Source organism: Canis lupus, chromosome 31 (genome assembly GCF_003254725.2).
Source record: "Canis lupus dingo isolate Sandy chromosome 31, ASM325472v2, whole genome shotgun sequence".
Lineage (NCBI taxonomy): Eukaryota > Metazoa > Chordata > Mammalia > Carnivora > Canidae > Canis > Canis lupus.
Genome location: NC_064273.1, coordinates 36,798,847 through 36,817,613, shown reverse-complemented (window position 1 = coordinate 36,817,613; position 18,767 = coordinate 36,798,847). Strand labels below are relative to the sequence as shown.

The 18,767-nt window shown below is 46.8% G+C and overlaps 1 protein-coding gene across 5 annotated transcripts in view; it reads right to left on the bottom strand.

Moving 5' to 3' along the window:
* The window catches only part of PDE9A (phosphodiesterase 9A), an 87,229-nt gene that overhangs the window by 37,832 nt on the left and 30,630 nt on the right, over positions 1 to 18,767 (bottom strand). The window contains exon 1 of one of the 5 annotated variants that reach the window (XM_035709304.2): positions 995 to 1,131. The exons of the other annotated variants lie outside the window; for them this stretch is intronic. The gene's annotated coding sequence lies outside the window, so the exon portion shown is untranslated. Of the gene's footprint in view, positions 1 to 994; positions 1,132 to 18,767 lie in introns of those variants that run through there. 5 annotated transcript variants of the gene reach the window in all.

The following is an 18,767-nucleotide window of genomic DNA, read 5'->3' as shown; positions in this document are numbered from 1 at the left end:
CTCCTGCCTCTGGAACCCTCAGAGGGCCCTGAAGCCCTGGATGTGGGGCAACGAGCAGTGTCCAATTGCAATGTTAGTCATTCCCCAGCCTTCCAGGTACACCCTACCAGAAAGATGTGACATTAGTAGGAAATCCATCTCTTCCCCCTCAATGCAGCGTGGCATATATTGCATTTTAAAAACTAATGCAAAAAAAAAATAAATAAAAAGTAATGCACATTCCTGCATCTTGCTTTGAGAATTTCCTCATCACTTTGAGACCAGCCAGCGGTGACAAGGCATGCCAGCGGCTCGGCGCTGGAAATGCTGGGTCCTTGGGGTCGGGAGACGGGGAGGGTGGGAAGCAGGCCCGGCGGGCACGGGGAGTCGGGAAGGACCACCGCTGCCCCACGTGATGGAGGCGGGGGACAGCCAGCAGGTGTCCACGGGCAACCCACATGCTCTGCAGAGACACCTGTTCCAGTGGAGCAGCTGCCAGACTGTCTGGGAGGGTCCCCACCTGGGCATGGCGGGGGGCTTCACGGGTGCAGCTCTGAGCTCCCCGGGACTCAGTCCTCAGCACCCAGGGCTCCAATACCGGTGAAAGATCGGGGCGCCCACACGACCAGGCCTGAGGACGGAGGCGTCAGCAGGCCCGTCATCCGCCTCTCACCCCTGCCCTGGCCTGCACGCCGGTGTCAGGGGTGCCAGTCCGCTGGCTTCTCAGGTGATGGGCCCCTGTGCGTATGCCGCTGGGGGCAGACACTCACAGGACAGAGGTTCCTTTAGTTCCAGGGCCATCCCGGAGTTTGGCGGAGTCTGGCCAGCTGGTAGGACGCCACTGCACCAACCTACCGGCTGCGGGCTGCAGAGCTGCACGCGCAAGGCCCCGGCCCCGGCCCCTGGCACAGAGCCACGGGAGTTCGGGGCTCAGGGGCAGGATGGGGGAGTGGGGCGCCCTCCCCTCCGTGCTCCCCCAGCTGCTCTCGCAGTGACGGGGGAGCCGCGCACTCACCGCTGCTGGGGGCTCCTCGGCCGCCGCAGACGCTTCAAGGAACCTGCCTCCGCCTCTCCCGGCCCTTCCAGGAATTGTTTACTCGTTTCAGACAAGTCCCAAGTCTCCCCCACACCGAGTGGCATGGAAATCTGGTTTAACTGATCAATAGGACAGCCTAACGTATAATTGCTACTCTAAACAGCAGTTGACATGATGCACTAACTCGATTGGCCAGCCAGCTGGCGGGCATATCTCTTCATCGGGTGCTGAGCAGGAGGATCACAGTGACGGCCACGCTTACGTCTCTCCGCTCACCTGAGCTGGGCTGGGCATGCACCCTTCTCCCCCGGAGCCAGTGAACGCAAGCCGGGCCCTTGTAACACGCTGGGCCCCGAACCTGCACTCCGAGGGCAGGGGGCATGGGGACTCAGGCTGGGCACTTGACCCCCTGCGGGAGCCACGACTGGTCCGCCTCTCGGGTTGGGGGGGCAGGGTTGCGCAACCCCACTGTGGAGCTCCGGCTGTTACCTGAGGCGGGGAGCCAGTGGGGTTTCCCCTTACCAGTCTCACCCGGAAGCCTGGGGTGAGATGCTGAGCATCCTTCCAGAGACGTTTATGTGACAGACATTCTCCCAAAGTATTTACAGAACAAACACGGCTATGGCTCCAGAGAAGGGCATCTTACATTGCATTTGGGAAAATAATCCACATTATCGAGCACCCAAGGGACACCCCCAAGACCCTGAAGACTGGGCGGGGTGGGGGGTGGCGCATTTATTTGTTACCACTCTTGTCCAGGGCTCTGCCTAGGGGGATGGGGAGGGGGCCTCCTGTCTACCCTCCTTCGCAGGGTGTCGCCACCCTTCTCCAGGGAAGCAGGAGGGGTGAACTCACCTCTGTCCCACTTTTGCTCTCCCGGCCCCTCTAGCCTGACAGAGGACATTCTGGCCCAGGGCACAGTCATCGGCAATTCAGTGTTTATGGATGTCATAAAACAGACGTGCAGAACGAGGATGTTTCCCTGATAACCCAGGAGCACAATAAAGTTATATGATTAACAGTGACTTCACCTTGTTGTTTAAAGGCACAGGTGCCCTTTCTGGGGCCTGGCTTACCGGGAAATCACTCACATTTATCAGCGGCCAAAGGGATGCTTCCCTATGGCTGGTGGTGACCTCGGCGAACGCTTTCGCCTCCTGTTAACCTTCAGATGGAACAGAGAAAGCAAGGTGGACCAAGGTTATCAGGGCCCCGATAACCACATCGGAAATTCTGGTGTGTGTGTCTTGCGACCGTCTTGGCCAGGCGATGAGCAGGATCATTATGGACTTGTGGCACCTCAGAGGCAGGAATAGGGTGGAGGTTTACCTCTTCCGGTTTTGGAGAGGGCGATTTCATATTCTGCAGAGTTTAATTCGATCCTGGGTGTCTGGGTACGATTTCTCCCTCGGCCCTTCTCCTTAGGTTCGCTTTGCAAGACAAATGCCTATAAGGGGAGTTGCCTCTGGGACAGCTAGCAATGCACATTTCCTTTATTGTTTTATAGATCGCAGCAACCATAGCCATCTTTATTGAGCGCTTACTATGTTCTAGGCACTGTTCTAAGTGGTTTGTACATATTGGTCATTTAACCCTCTTAGTGACCTGATGTGGCTGTGTGATATAAGAGAGGTTTAGTCATGACAAGGCCAAACTCATCCTGCCCTCTACCCCAGTCATGTTCCCATTCAGGGCTGCAAAAATCAGGCACTGTGGCACTTAGCCACGGAGGAAGAATGTTCTGCACATGCTCCTCCTCTCTCCGAAATAACCCCCCTACGGTTGATGAGGTGTGGTGTACTTTTGAGGGAAAAGGGTGCGGGTATGATATTCTAGTGAGAATGCCCTGGACGCATTTGAATTTGACCATGAGCAGTGGATTGTACCTGTTGGTGGGACTCTGTCCACTATATGCGTATGTCAGGATGATGCCATAAGACTAGTTTCTGGAAGAATTCTGTGAGGAGAAACTCTGATCTAATCAATGAATGGGTTATGGTACAAGGGACAGGACTTTTGCAAAAATCTATTAAAGACTGAGTCTTTGGGCAGCCCCAGGGGCCCAGAGGTTTAGCGACAACTTCAGCCCAGGGTGTGATCCTGGGGTCATGGGATCAAGTCCCACATTAGGCTCCCTGCATGGAGCCTGCTTTTCCTTCTACCGGTGTCTCTGCTTCTCTCTCTCTCTCTGTGTCTCTCATGAATAAATAAATAAAATTAAAAAGAAAATGAAGATTGAGTCTTTTGCAAATTAAAGGTTTTACTCCATCTACAGACTTTTTAGCATGTTGCACACACCTGTAGAGGCTATGGTAAGAAGAATAAAAATTGGCTAACTGATCATTTGTAATAACCAAAGATGAGAAACAACATAGATATCCACTGATGGGGGACTAATTGGATAAGCTATGGTACATAGTTCTCTAGCTGTACTGCTAGAGAAGAAAGGAAGAATATTTCTATGTTCTCGTGTGGCGTGAGCTTACAATGGGAGCTGGCTAGAACTTAGGCAGAAAGCTACAAGGTCACTGGGTTTCAAGGGTTCAGAGGGCAGGGTCCAGGGTTGTCAGAGAGGGTAGAAATGAAAGGGGAAATTCCCAAAGGAGGAAGTTCTGTAAGAACTTTCCTATTCCTCCCCTAATCCTTCCCTGAATTGCACATGCATGTGCTCCTGGGAGGACGAGAAAGCTTAGCACAGATTTCAGTGTTGCCCACCACATGCAAGACAAAGCTTGGAGTCTGAGTCCAGTTAACTTAGAGGGCTCTTGACAAACACCTCAGGCTTCCTGTTGAAGTGCCAGAGGGGCCACATTTAGAGATGTATCTTTTTTTTTTTCTAGAGATGTATCGTAACAAAGCATAAAACCAGGCCTCCACAGTTCAAAGTGATCACTTAGTAATTTAATTGGCAGCTAGAATAAGAACGACAAAAAATCAACACTCTTCAGAGGAAGATAACAAAATCCAGGATCTCTGCAATGTAATATTCATAAGTCTACACTAAAAAAGTGAGATGCAAAGAATCAGGAAAATGTGACATGCAGCAAGAAAAAAGTCACCCAACAGAAACCCTAGATGACTCAGATGGTGAAATTAGCAGACCAAACCTTAATGAAGCAATTATAGTTATGTCTAAGGACCTAAAGGAAAGGATGTCAGTAAATAGTAAGCAGATGGAGGATCACAAGATGGGAATCTATGAGTAAGAATCAAACAAAAATGGTAGAATTTAAAACTGTACTTCAAAACATTCATGGATGGGCTTATAGCAGTTTTGAGTAAACAGAAGAGTCAGGAAAAATTGAGGACAGATCAACAGAAATTATGCAATCTGTAGACCAGAAAGAAAAGAGATTAAAAAATAACAGAGCCAACCACTTGAGGGACAATAGCAAATTTCTAACATACATGTAATTGGATCTCAGAAGAAAAGTTGGGATAGAATGATGCATAAAATACATTTAAAGAAATAAAGCTGAAAAATTCACAAATTTGGTGAAAACCAGAGTTTATAGATCACAGAAACTCAATAAATACCAGGTAGGACAAACAAAAAGAACACCAGAGCCAGGTACATCATAATCAAACCGCTGCAACCCAAAGATAAAAGACAAGCACCTTGAAAGCAGCCAGAGGAGGCGGGGAGGGGGGAGGGAAGGCACAATTTTTACAGGGAATAATGATAGAGTGAAAGCTGATTTCTCATCAGAAATGATGAAGGCAGAAAAAAATGATTCAACATCTTTAAGCTTCTTTCAAATTATAAAAACAAACCAAACCACAAATGCAGAATTCTATACCCTGAGAAACCATCTTTCAACATGAAGGCAAAATAAAAAAACATGTTCGGGTAAGCAAAAGCTGGGGGAATTAGTCATTAGCGGTTCTGCATAGCAAGAAATGTTAAAAGAAAAAAGAAATTCATCAGGCTGAAGGGCTATAACACCAGTTAGAAGTTGGAATCTACAGGAGTAAGTAAAAGCACCAGGGATGACACATATGTATTTAACTATAAAAAATTATCTTTAGGGGCAACTGGCTGGCTCAGTTGGAGGAATACGTGACTCTTGATCTCAGGGTTATGAGTTTGAACCCTATGTTGAGTGTAGAGATTACTTAAATAAAAACTTAAAAAAAGATTTTATTTATTTATTTGAGAAAGAGAGATAGAGCACTAGAGAGAGAGAGCACAAGCAGGAGGAGTGGCAGACAGAGGGAGAGGGAGAAGCAGGCTCCTTGCTGAGCAGGAGCCCAAAGTGGGGCTTGATACAAGGACCCTGGGATCATGACCTGAGCTGAGGGCAGACACCCAAAAATGACTGAGCCACCCAGGTGGCTAAATAAAGACTTCTAAAAAATGATCTTTAAGTTTCTTTTCATAATTTCCTGAAAAGACAACTGGCTCTTGAAAACAAAAATGGTAATATTGTATTCCATAGATTGTCTTAGTCTGTTTGGTCTGCTTGAACAGAATGCTACAGACTGGTTTTAATTTATTTCTCATAGCTCTGGAAGCTGGAATTCCAAGATCAAGGTGCTAGCAGATTTGGTGTTTGGTGAGGGCCTGCTTCTTTGTTCATGGATGGCTGTCTCCTTGTCGTGTCCTCAGGTGGTAGAAGGGGCAAGGGAGTTCTCTGGGGTCCCTTATATAAGGACACTAATCCCCTTCATGAGGGTTTTGTACTCATGACCTAATCACATCCCAAAGGCCCCACCTTCTCTGGGATGCCTGGGTGGCTCAGTGATTGAGCATCTGCCTTTGGCTCAGGTCATGATCCTGGGGTCCTGGGATCGAGTCCTGAATTGGAGTCCCCACAGGGAGCCTGCTTCTCCCTTTGCCTGTGTCTCTGCCTCTCTCTCCATGTCTCTCATGAATAAATAAATAAAATCTTAAAAAAAAAAAAGCTGCACCTCCTAACACCATCACATTGGGATGAATTTCAACATATGAATTTTGGAGGAATGTCTATAGCATAGATGTAAAATATATGGCAAACACTGCAGGGGAGGAATTAAACTGCTACAGAGTTCTTACTTTTTATGTGAAATAGTATGACATTAATTTTAAATAGACTAAAAAGTTAAGGATGATTTAAAAATAGGCAAAAGATCTGAAAAGACACTTCAAGAAATGAGGATATACAGATGGCAAATAAATATATGAAAAGATACCCAACATCATATGTTAGGGAATTGCAAACTAAAATAACAATGAGATATACCACCATACACCTATTAGAGTGGTGAAAATCCGAGACAACACCAAATGCTAGGCAAGGATGTGGAGCAGCAGGAGCTCCCATTCACTGCTGGCAGGAAGGAAGGATGGTGCAGGTACTTTGGAAGACAGTTTGATGGTCACGAAGGTAAAGGTACTCTTACCAAATGATCCAGCAGTTGCGCTCCTGGGAGTCTACCCAAAGGCATTGCAAACTTACTTCCACACAATACCTTCACACAGATATTTATGGCCACTCTGTTCATAATCACCAAAACTTTGAGGCAACCATGATGATGAATGGATACACTCCAGAGCATCCATACGATGAAATATTATTCAGCATTAAAAAGAAATGAGCTATCAAGCCATTAAAGACATAGAGGTATCTTACCTGCATACCACTAAGTGAAAGAAACCAACCTGGAAAGGTTGCATAGTGTATGTGCCAACTATGGACATTCTAGAAAAGGTGGATCTGTGGAGATAGTAAGAAGATCAGTGGTTGCCAAGAGTTTGGGGGGAGGGATGGATGAACAAGTGGAGCACAGAGGATTTTTAAGCAGAGAAATGTCATGATACTGTAACAGGGGTACATGTCATTATGCCTCCGTCAAAACCACACTACGTATGACACCAAGAGTGAACCCTAAAGTACACTATGGACTTTGACTGGTAATGACATGTCATTGTTGGCTCCTTTAGAGCTCTAATGCAGGGGTGTCAGTGGCGGGAGAGGCTGAGTGTGTGGGTGGAGAAGGACTACACGGGAACTCTCCATGCCTTTTATTCCATTTTGCTGTGAATCTAAAACTTCTCTAAAAAATAAAGTCTAGGGGTGCCTAGGTGGCTTGGTTGGTTAAGCATCTGCCTTCCACTTAGGTAATGATCTTGGGGTGGTATTGAGGCCTGTGTCAGTCTCCCTGCTCGGCAGGGAAGTCTACTTCTCCTTCTTCTTCTGCCAGTCCCCCTGCTTGAGAGCTCTTTCTCTCTCTTAAATAAATAAATAAAACCTTTGAAAAAATAAAAAATAGAGTCTACAATTTAAAAAGCTGGGAATCCCTGGGTGGCGCAGCAGTTTGGCGCCTGCCTTTGGCTCAGGGCGCAATCCTGGAGACCCGGGATCGAATCCCACATCGGGCTCCTGGTGCATGGAGCCTGCTTCTCCCTCTGCCTGTGTCTCTGCCTCTCTCTCTCTCTCTCTCTCTGTGACTATTATAAAAAAAAAAATTAAAAAAAAAAAAAATAAAAAGCTAAGGATGCATAGTGTAATACCTAGAACAATCAACTGAAAATAATGCTAAAAAGCATAGTATTGGCTAACAAGCCAATAGAAGGAATAAAATGGAATGCAAAAATTAATCCAGTTAAGCCAAGAAAAGGCAGAAGAAGAGGAACAGGAGATGAAGCCCAAGATCAATAAAAGGCAAATAGCAACATGGCAAACCTAACCTCAACCATATCAATAAATACATTACATATAAATGGACAGAGGAAGAAATAATAGCAAAATCACATACAATCTTTCAGAAAATAGAGAGAAGGAAGCAAACCTCGCAACATGTTCCATAAGGCCACCAACATCTCACCATACAAATATAACAAAGACGTTATGAGAAATAGGTTATGAACCAATATCCCACTTGAACACTGATACAAAAATCCTTAAAAATTCCTAATATTATTAGGAAATAAAATTCAGCAGTTTATAAAGGAGAATACAAAAAAAAATAAAGGAGAATACATCCTACATCAGGGTAGAGGGCCTGTGCCCCCTTTTAAAAACTCATTCCTAAGTATTTTTCTATTAATACAAGTGGGGTTATTCTGGAAAAGCAGAGTGCTTTTAACATCTGGAAATCAGTCAACATAACTCACTATCTGAGCAGACAAAAGGAGAAAAATCATATGATCATCTCTAAATGAAGTGGAGTGTGTGACAGCATCCAACACCTGTTTATGATAAAAGCCACTAGAAACCCAGGAATAAAAGGAGATTGCATCAACCCATCTCAACAGATGCAGAAAAACACCTGATGCAATTCAACAGAGAATTGTGTCAAAGAACATTTGACAAAAAAAATGTTTAGCAAACTAGGAGAAGACTCCCTCAACCCAATAAGGGGCACGTACAACACACCTGTGGCTCATGTCACGCTTAGCAGTGAGAGAATGCATCTCCCTGAGCCTGGGATAAGCTCTCACTTTTACTTAGCAGTATTGGAGTTTCAACCAGGGCAACAGACAAGTGAAAGAGATAAAAACCAAAAAGACTGGAATGCTAGAAGCAAAAGTCTCTTTATTATCAGAAGATATGACTGCCTCTATGGGAAATCCTAGGAATCTAGAAAATAACTACCCAAAATAATAAATGAATTAATAAGCAATGTCAGAAGAGACTATGTCAATATACATAAATCTGCTGTATTTTTATAAACTAGCAGCAGACAAATGGAAAATTAAATTCAGATCCCCTTGACAATAACACCAGAAAATGGAAAATGCCAAGGAATAAATTTAACAAAAGATATGCAGGACCTAAAAAAAAAAAAAAAAAGATATGCAGGACCTTTATCTTGAATGCTATAAAACTTTGTTGAGAGAAGTTAAGGAAGATCTGAGTAAGTGAAGCGATGTATCGCGTTCATGGGCTGGGACACTCAATGTAGTTAAGATGTTAACGTTCCCAAATCAATCTCTAATAGGATGCATTCCCAATTGAAGTCATAGGTGGCTTTTTAAAAAGAAATTGATGTGCTGATTCTTAATTCTGAAATTTATAGGGAAAAGAAAAGATCCATGTAACTGCAAAAAAAAGCACAAATATGTTCTAGCAATTAAGCCAGTGTATTATTGGTGTCAAGACAGACACACAGATCAGAGAAACAGAACAGAAACACTACAAAGAGGCCCACACTTAGAAAGACAAGTAATTTTCAAGAAAGGCATCTAAGTGATTCAATGGAACAAGGGAAGTCTTTTTAACACATTGTGTTATAACAATCGAATAAGAAAAAATATGTATCAAAAAGAAAAAAGACGGTCAACCCCTACCTCACACCACAGACAAAAATCAATTTAAATTGGATAATTGCATCCTAGACTAAAATATAACAGCTGTAACTCCAAATCTTCTAAAAATGTATGTTATCTTTCTACCTGGGGGGCAGAAAAAGGATTCTTAGAGAAGACACAGAAAATACAATTCATAAAAGAGTAACTTGTTAATTTAGACTTTATCAAGTTAGAAACTTTTGTTCATTAAATGCCCTCATTAAGAAAATAAAAAAAGGGGTTGCCTGGGTGGCTCAGTGGTTGAGCGTCTGCCTTTGGCTTAGGGTGTGACCCCGGGGTCCCAGGATCGAGTCCCACATCAGGCTCCCCAACAGGGAGCCTACTTCCCCCTCTGCCTGTGTCTCTGCCTCTCTCTCTGTGTCTCTCACAAATAAATAAATAAATCTTTAAAAAAGAAAAAAGAAAAAAAGAAAATGAAAAAGATAAGCCACGAAATAGGAAAAAATACTTGTTATACATATATCTGGCAGATGAATTATATCCAGATAATATGGAATTTCCTACAAACTAGTGATTTAAAAAAAAAACCACGCCCACTTACAAAATGAGCGAAACACATAGAACAGACACTTCACAAAATAAGACATTCAAATAGTCAACAAGCACATAAAAACATGCTCAACAATCATTATGTGATCTAAGAAATAGAAATTAAGGTGATAAGGAAATACAGTTTTACACCTTCTGGAGTTCTAAAAATTTAAAACACTGAGAAGGTCACACTGGGTTGTTTGTGGAGCACCTGGTCACTCCCACACGGCTGGTGGGACTGTAAAACCACACAACCACTTGGGAAAACAGCGGGCAGTTTCTTAGAGAATTAAGCTTACATTTATCATATGAACCAGTGACATCACCCCAGGGTCGTGACCCAAGATAACCGACGGATACTGTCACGGGAAGACAGTCTGTGCGCTGTTCACAGTGCCTTACGCTGAGACCACCCACGGAGGCCCGACAGGCGCAGCGGTGAACCAGCACCGAGTACTTGTGCGATGGAACTCTACTCTGCATGCGGAAGTGAATAAGTTACATGCGTGCATCTTAAAGTCACGATGCTGATGGAATCCAGACCCTGCTCTTGCGGGAGGTTCCAGGACAGTCAAGTCGGAGCAGTGGCTTCATAGGGTATGTGGGGACGCACGGGGAAGGAGGGCCGGGGGGATGTTTCAGGGTGACACAACGGCTCTTCACCTTGATGGGGAGGTGGTTACACGCACGGGAGCTTTCATCAAAATGTGCGCAGGTCCCAGGAGGCTGGAGGGGTCGCGGGCACGTGTGGCTCTGCCCAGCCCTCCAAGTGCCCAGAGGCAGACGGCGGCTCCAGCTGAGGTCCCCCCAGTCATGTTTGGACACCACCATTTCCGTGTCACCCAAATCTGTGGTCAGGACGCAGATTCCCAAGGCCTCGAACGACTGTGCACCACCAGGGTGTCCGCCAGCACAGCGAGGTGCCGCCGCAGCCATCGTTGGCGGGACCACCCAGAGACAAGACAGCGGGAAGGGGTAAGCCCCTCGAGGCAACCCAGCGCCAGGGTTCATTTTCACGGCCCCGCCGCCTCCCTTCTGTTTCAAAAATCACGCGAGTCGGGACGACTGAGGCTGATCATGAAGCTCTTCCCCAGGAAGCTGTCCTGAGACTAGAAAACACTATTAAGGAGCATTATTATCTCTTGTAAGCGAAGCATTCGTGCTCACATTGCAAGTGCACCCCTGACCGGCGAGTGACTGCAGGCAGCACCCCGCATGGTCAGCTCAGGGCCGTCCCCGTCCTGTTAAAGCCAGCAGTGCCACAGAGCCATGACTTCAGCCACTCAGCCACGCTCTGGGTCGTTACCCATGACAGCTACGGTTTACTGAGCTCTTACCACTTGGCAGGCTCTGGCCTAAGCATTTTGCACGAATTGCATCATTTGTCTCGGTGAGGACCCTGCCGGGTGGGTGTGTTTTCTGCTTCCTGTTCTGCAGGGAAGTTGAAGGGCAGTGTGGTGGGAAGCTGTCCTGAGCTGCTTTGCCAGCTGACAAGTGACTGGGGGCAGCTCTCAGGCTGGTGCTTGAAAGCAGACCCATGGATGGGGAGCTGCGTGCAGCCGTGACCCTGGAGACTCTGGGGTGCGTGCTGTGGGCCTGAGCGAGCGAGGGAAGAGATGGACCCATGGAGCGCAGGTCAGTGCATGGGGGCGGACAGCCCATCACGGGGTGGGGGGTCCCCTGAGCAACGGTGCTGGGTGCTGGCGACCTCAGACACCTGCCCAACCCCGGCAAGGATGCTGTGCATTTGTCCCTTGGTGCTCCTTCTCTCTCTCTCTCTCTCTCTGGGACTATTCCCAGGGCGGTGAACCCTCAACATCTTGGGTGACTTTGCACTCGGGAGGTCTGCAGGCTGTGGGGTGGGAGGGCCCGGGACTCGGGTCAGAGGAGACTGTCCGGCTGGTGGCACCTGTAACCTCTGGTCTGCGCTGCCGAGCACGTGCCAGACTTTGAAAACATTTTAATATTTTATTTAAAATAAATAATTTTAATAAAATAAATAATTTTAATTTTAATTTTAATTTTAATAAAATAAATAATTTTATTTAAAATATATATCTCCAAACACTTCGTTTCAATATGTATCACATGAAAATGTGCAGACCCTCGGTCACCACCGCATCCCTCGTAGAGGCCAGAGGGGAAGCCACCCAAATGTCATCAGCTGATGTGTACTTAGACAAAATGTGGCTTGTCCTCTTGATGGGACACAGTTCGGTCACAAACAGAGATGAAGCGCTGAACGCGCTGCCTCACAGAGGAGCCCTGTAAACGCTGTGCTCCGTGAACGAGGCCAGACTCACAAGGCCACATACTCCATCACGGGAGACATCCAGAGCAGGCATCTCCATAGCGACAGTGGTTGCCAAGGACCAGGGCAGGAAGGCAAGGGGAGTAAATGCCAATAGGTGTGGGATTTTTTTTCTGGGGGGTGTGTGTGTGTGTGATGGAAATGCTCTGGATTTAGACGGTGGTGGTGGTGGTTGCATAACATAGTGAATATATTGAAAGCCACGGAACTGTCACGTTAAGACGGTGCATTTTATGTTTGAGTTATGTCACTAAGAAAACACGAAATCAATCTGAAAGCGATTAGCGAGGTATTTTGCATCCTTTTATACGTGCAGAGTCTTCGCAGTCTGGTGTGTATTCCACACGCACCACACGTGGTGACCCTTCTATACGCTGGGTCCCCTCCTGGTGCGACGGCTCAGAAGGAGCCTCGTCGGCCACCCGGCTCTGTAGCATTGAGACTTGGCGAGTCCTGGTCATTAACTGTGACTCCTGTTTTGTAAGCTCCGGAGACCCAGTTTGGGGGGCTCGGTTTCTCTAAGACACCCAAGCAGACAAGCGCGCGTGGCCCCTCCAGGCGGGCCCTTCTGGCCTGGCCTCTCCGTGTCTCGAGATGGAAGCACCAGCACTAAAGCTGCGAGCCTCCCCGTGGGGAACGAGGCAGGTGTGTGCCCCACGGACGGGGCTGCTTGAGGCCTGCTGCCGTCCTGGGGCGCACCCGTCACTCCCGTCCAGCCACCCGTCTCTGCTCCACAGTGGCTCCTGGTGTGTTTATGACTCACTTTCATTTTCTGTCCTTGGGAACGAGGACAAGGATGCTGTTGGCGGCAGGAAGTCCTCGAGTCACCCATGATCTCTGCCCAGGGTGACGGAAGCCAGAGCCAGGCTGGGCCGCAGCCTCCACGGGGCCTCCCCACCGGCCTGCCGGACGAGCGGCCAGCAGAGGCGTCTGGGCAGCGTGCCGTGTCGTGGTCCCAGGGACGGGCAGGAACGGAGGGAAATCGGCAGCACCTGTGTCCCTACAGCAGGGCCTGTGCCGTCCTAAAGCTGAATTCGCTCCGTTGGAGAAGGGTGACGCGGGGCCTAACCGTGGAGGGGGCCGGTGCCCGCTGGCCCTGGGCGCTTCTGCACAACCCCCCGAAGTACGGCGAGGTGAGGCGGCACAAGTGATCCTTGACACCAAAGTGCCCCAGATGGAGCCTCGCACCACCTGCTGGGCTCGGGGAGGCTCAGCCCAGGTGGGGGCCCGCCTTCGGCTCCAAGGACCCCCTTCCCCTCCAGCTCTGGTCATGGTGGTTAACCGAGGGTGAGGCTGTTCCTCCCATGTTCTCCTCCATGGGCTCCTGCGGGCAGAGGGCACGCGGGCGGGCACACGATAACTGGGTGTTCAACACTCCGCACCACTCTTCTCAGAGGATGCGTAAAATCCATCCCGTGGTCTTCGCAGTTGCTGTTAACTTCCTTTCATCCGTAAAAGAGGAAACCAGGCTATCCATGTGGTTGTCTCCCTTGCTGAGGCAAAGAGTATTTTTCTTTCTTTCTTTTTTAAAGATTTTAAAAATTTATCTATTCCTGAGAGCCCCAGAGAGAGAGGCAGAGACACAGGCAGAGGGAGAAGCAGGCTCCATGCAGGGAGCCCAAGGCGGGACTCGATCCTGGGACCCCGGGGTCACGCCCTGAGCCTAAGGCAGGCGCTAAAGCGATGAGCCGCCCAGGTGTCCCAGCAAAGGGTATTTTTCTAACAAGGTGCTTGGTAAACACAGAACCTCCCCATTCACGGGGACGTTAGGATTCCTGTTCCGAGGCTCTTGTCCGCCGCGGCTGTTCCTTCCTCTGAAGCATGTCCCCACAGCTGTCACAGGTGTGGGGCCCAGGCCAGGACATCTTGACCATTATTTTCTATGAAAAGTCATGTTTTCCACACTACTCTTCACTTTCCTGTTTCCAAATAGTTAAGTCACGGGACAGTCAGACCCTGGGCATCTCTGCCTTGAAGGCCTCTGCCAGGACGAGTCTGGAGCATTTATTGAAATGTGGGGTCAGCGGGAAGGACGGGGGCCCCAGGAAAGGCCAGGGCCAGGGACCTCGGCAGCTGCGTGCAAGTCTGGACCCCTGGCACCTGCTCCCTTTTCCTTCTGCTGAGCTGCTTTTTCCTGCCATGGCACGTGTGGCCTGTTGACTCACGGGCCGCGGGGGTGCCTCTTTCTGCCACACTCAGGGCTGCAGGGCCCGGGCTGGTTACCCACCTAGGGAAAGGCTCCGAGGCTCCCGGGCTAGGCTGGGTGGGGCTGGGCGCTGATGCACGGGCGAAGGAGGGGCTTTTCCCCGCAGAGAGCCCGGGGTTCACGTGTGGAGAAAAAGTTCCAGGGGAAAGACGGAGCTCCATTTTCTTAACTTGTCTCAGGAAGGCTCAGGCCGTGGGGGTCTGTCCTTGAAGGAAAAACCTAGAATGCCAGGGGTCCGTGTGCACCAGAGCCAGGGAGAGGCAGGGCTGGGCTGACCGGAGTGGGGCTGCCCCAGGTGGCGGTGTTCAGGTGCGGGGGGATGCACACTTGGGAGGAGATCCACTTCTTACACTGCAGGGAACGTGAGTCTCTGGAGCAGGAGGCCGAGTGCTGCAGGCAGCCAGGTGCGCTCCCTGCGGCTCTAGCTTTTGCTACGTTCTTTCCCTTGAGCAGCACAAACCCACTTCTGCTGGTCCAAGTTGGGCCCCAAAGTCACACCAAAATCCCCCCCGTTCTTCCCCAGAGACGGTCTGGTACACAGCTGTGCCCAGTCTCCCTTCCTGGAGCTCCGTCCTGCCCGGTTTGTCCCACACTCAGCCTGCTTTTGCTTCTCTGCTCCTCAAAGGCTTCGTTATTCTGGCCCTTCTGTTCCAGAGGCTGATGAGAGGCCTTCTTCTGATGGAATCCTGTGCCCGAGCGCTGGGTCGCAGGGCTTCGCCCTTCCCCTGGGAGCTCACCAAGCCCTGGCTGCGAACACTCCCGTCATCCATCACCGCCACCAGTTCCAGGGCACGTCTGCAGCTCAGAGGGAGCCTCAGCCTCCTCCAGCACATCTACTCAGCATTGGTGCCCACGGCCATTCGCACTGATACGTCCCAAAGCAAGCTCCTGTGTCCTTCCAGAAGCTGAGATACCCTCGGCTTGTTCCCTTGTGGGAGGTGCTGTTCCACCCTCTCAGTGACCCTGGAGGCTTCTGCTCTGACTCCTCTTTCTTTCATAAGCCACATCCGCTCAGTGAGGAAATAAGCTGGGCTCTTCCCTCAGAACATGCCAGAATCTGACCACTCCTTACCACCCCCACAGCCCCCACACTCCCCTTTGCCTCCTGAATTAGAGCAGCAGCTCCCTGGTGGGCCTTCAAGTTCCCACGTGATGAACCCCTGAGAGCTCCCAACCTCATCTCCAGTCAAGGGGGACTCCAGAGGCATCACATCACGCCTTAGCAACAGGACCGAACTATATCCCTGGAGTTAGTGTCCTCTACAACGGTCATAGCAAAGCCTAAAAAAGGGTCTCAAAGATGTCGAGCGATTTGTAAGTTAACTTAACCACCTGCCAGCACAGAGCCCACACTCTTTAATGGGAGAAAACAAAATCCAGATGATCAACAGTATAGTAAAAAATGCACACATGGATCTTTACAACGAAATGTAGAGGAAATACAATTGTTGAAAGCAAAAAATGACTAACAGTGGATTATGGGACTTAAAACATATGCAGCATAGAAGTACAAAGTATGACATAGAACACAGGATGGGGGAAATGCTCTCAGACCCACATCATCAAGAGGTAGCATAATATAATTTGTGATATGTCAATGATACAGAGTGTGAAACCCAGAGCAACCCAGAAGAAATAAAACAGAGAAGGACAGCTCTGAGACTGAGAGTGGAGAAATAATGCTCAGTATCCAAAAGACATAGGAAAGGAGAGAAAAAAAATAAAATAAAAATGAATGAAATAAACAAAATGAGTAGTAGATTTAACCCAACTGTATCTATGATGATGTTTATTGTAAATGGCTTAACAGCACTAGTTGAAAGGCTGAAATTGCCAAAATTGATAAACGTTGCCAATGACAAACCTGCTTCAAATATAGAGACACAGATACATTAAAAGTTAAAGGATGGGAAGAGTATAACATGTGAGCACTAAGCCTAAGAAAGCCTGGGTAGCTGTATTAATGGGAGAGAGATAAGGAAGACATTCAAACAAAGAATGGAACCAAGGATAAAGGCCACATTTTCTTAAGGCTAAAGGGATTGATCCATCAGAAGGTACAACAATCCTAAATAAGTATGCACCCAATAACAGGAATTGAAAATGCACAAAGCATAACCTGACAAACTGAGAAGCAAGGAACACGTCACAAGGGACTTGGGAATTTCAACATGCATCATCTAGTAATTGATAGAACAAGTAGACAGAAAAATAAAGATATAGGAAACTCATACTACACTATCAACTAACTTGACCTAATTGATATGGGTGGAATAGTCCACCCAATAACAGCAGGATACACATTGTTTCCAAATGTATCTGGAACAGTCTCTAAGATATACTATGCCTTTTAATAAATTAAAAAAGACAGAGGTCATATGAGGTCCACTTCAAAGCACAGTGGAACTAACTTAGAAATCCATAACTGAAAGATAGCTGGAAAATATGCAACCATTTGAAAATTAAACAGTACACTTCTAAATAACAAGTGGGTCCAAGCAGGAACCACAAGGTAAATCAGAAAATATTTTGAGCTGGATGAAAATGAAAACACGACACATCAAAACCTTCCAGATGCAACTCAATTATACTTAGAGGGATATCTTTAGCTTTAAATTGTTATATAAGAAAGAGAAAGATCTAAAATTAATGATCGAATTTTCCACCTTCGGGAGCCAGAAAAAGAGGAGCAAACTAGAGGTGGGGTGGGTAGAAGGAAGGAAATAAAAGGATAAGAGGAGAAATTATCGAAATGGAAACCAGACACACAATGGAGAAAACCAATGAAGCTCAAACCTGGCTCTTAGAAAAAAGAAATCAATAAAAAATATAAATCAGGCTAATTAGCTTAGAAAGGGAGAAGATACACATTACTAGTATCTTGAATGAAAGAGTGGGGTCTCACTCCAATCCCAGAGACATAAATAAAAGGGATGGCAAGGACTTTCCAAACTCCATCATGCCAGCAAATTCTCAGATGAATCTTCATTGGAATGGGCACCTTCCCAAGGTCAATCGCAAGTACACAGAAAACCTTGACATGCTTATCTCTTAAAGACACTGAACTCATAGTTTAAAAACTTCCCATAAAGAAACTCCAAACACAGAGCATTCACTGGTGAATTCTATGAAACATTTAAGGTAGAAATAGTGCCACCTGTATACAAACTCTTCCAGAAAGCAGGAGGGTAGAGTACCTCCCCACTCATCCCATGAGGCCAGCAGTGCCCTAAACGCACTAGGAATTCAAGGTTAAAGTTTTAAAACCAACTAATAAATCCACCATTAGTAGAACAGAGGAGTAAAAAACATGATCATCTCAATAGAGGCAGGATACATATTTGACAAAGTCCAACACGAATTTTTAATTAAAACTCTCAACCAGTTACCAATTAAGAAAAGAAGACCTTCAACCGGATAAAGGGTATTTATTTAAAAAAACCCTACAGGTAACATCATAACTGATGGTGCAGAACTTCACGTTCTTTCTAAGATGAGAACAGAGCAAAAATCTGGATTCTCACACTCTCACAAAAATCTTGCACTTCTCTTGTATTAGATACTCTAGGTAGTGCGACCAGTCAAGAAAAAGAAATAAAAGAACCCAAAGACATCCAGACCTAAAAGGAAGTAGCAAGTCTCTATTCGTAGATGTAGAAAAGCACAGGAAATCCACAAAAAGGCACTAGATCTACTAAATGAATTTAGCTAAGTCAGTACACAAAACCGATTATATTTTTATAATTGGAAATTGACCTAAAAAATCCATTGACAATAGCATCACAAATATTAAATACTTAGTGATAAATTTATCAACAACTATTCAACAACTCTACCTTGACAATTACGATATATTGAAAGATATTAAGAGAAACCCAAATAAATCGAGAGATACCACATTCACGAATCAGAAGACTCAACATTATAGTCAACATTATAGATAGTAATTCTTTTCAAGTTGTTCTATGTACTTAGTATAAGTTCAGTGTCTCCGCAGACTTTTTTTTTGGTAGCAACTGACAGACTGATTCTAAAATTTATCTGCAAATAAAAGGGACCTGGGATAAGTAAAACATTTTTGAAAAAAAAGAAATCAGAGGACTTGTAGTTCTCGGCTTCATGATTACTGTAAATGCGCGGTAATCAAGACAGCGCGGCAGTGATTGAAGGACAGGCATGTATGTTGATGCAACAGGACGGCGAATTGCAAACTTGGTCAACTGATTTTTGACAGGGATGTCATGATAATTTACTGGGGGAAACGTTTTTAGCAAACGTTCTAGAGCAAGTGGAGATCCATACAGAGAGAATGAATGTCAGCCCTTTTCTCTCCCTCTTGAAGATGGGCTAGACTGAGCTATTCCTTCCAAAGAACAGAGTAAGGAAGGGTTAAAACAGTAATTTCCCAGCG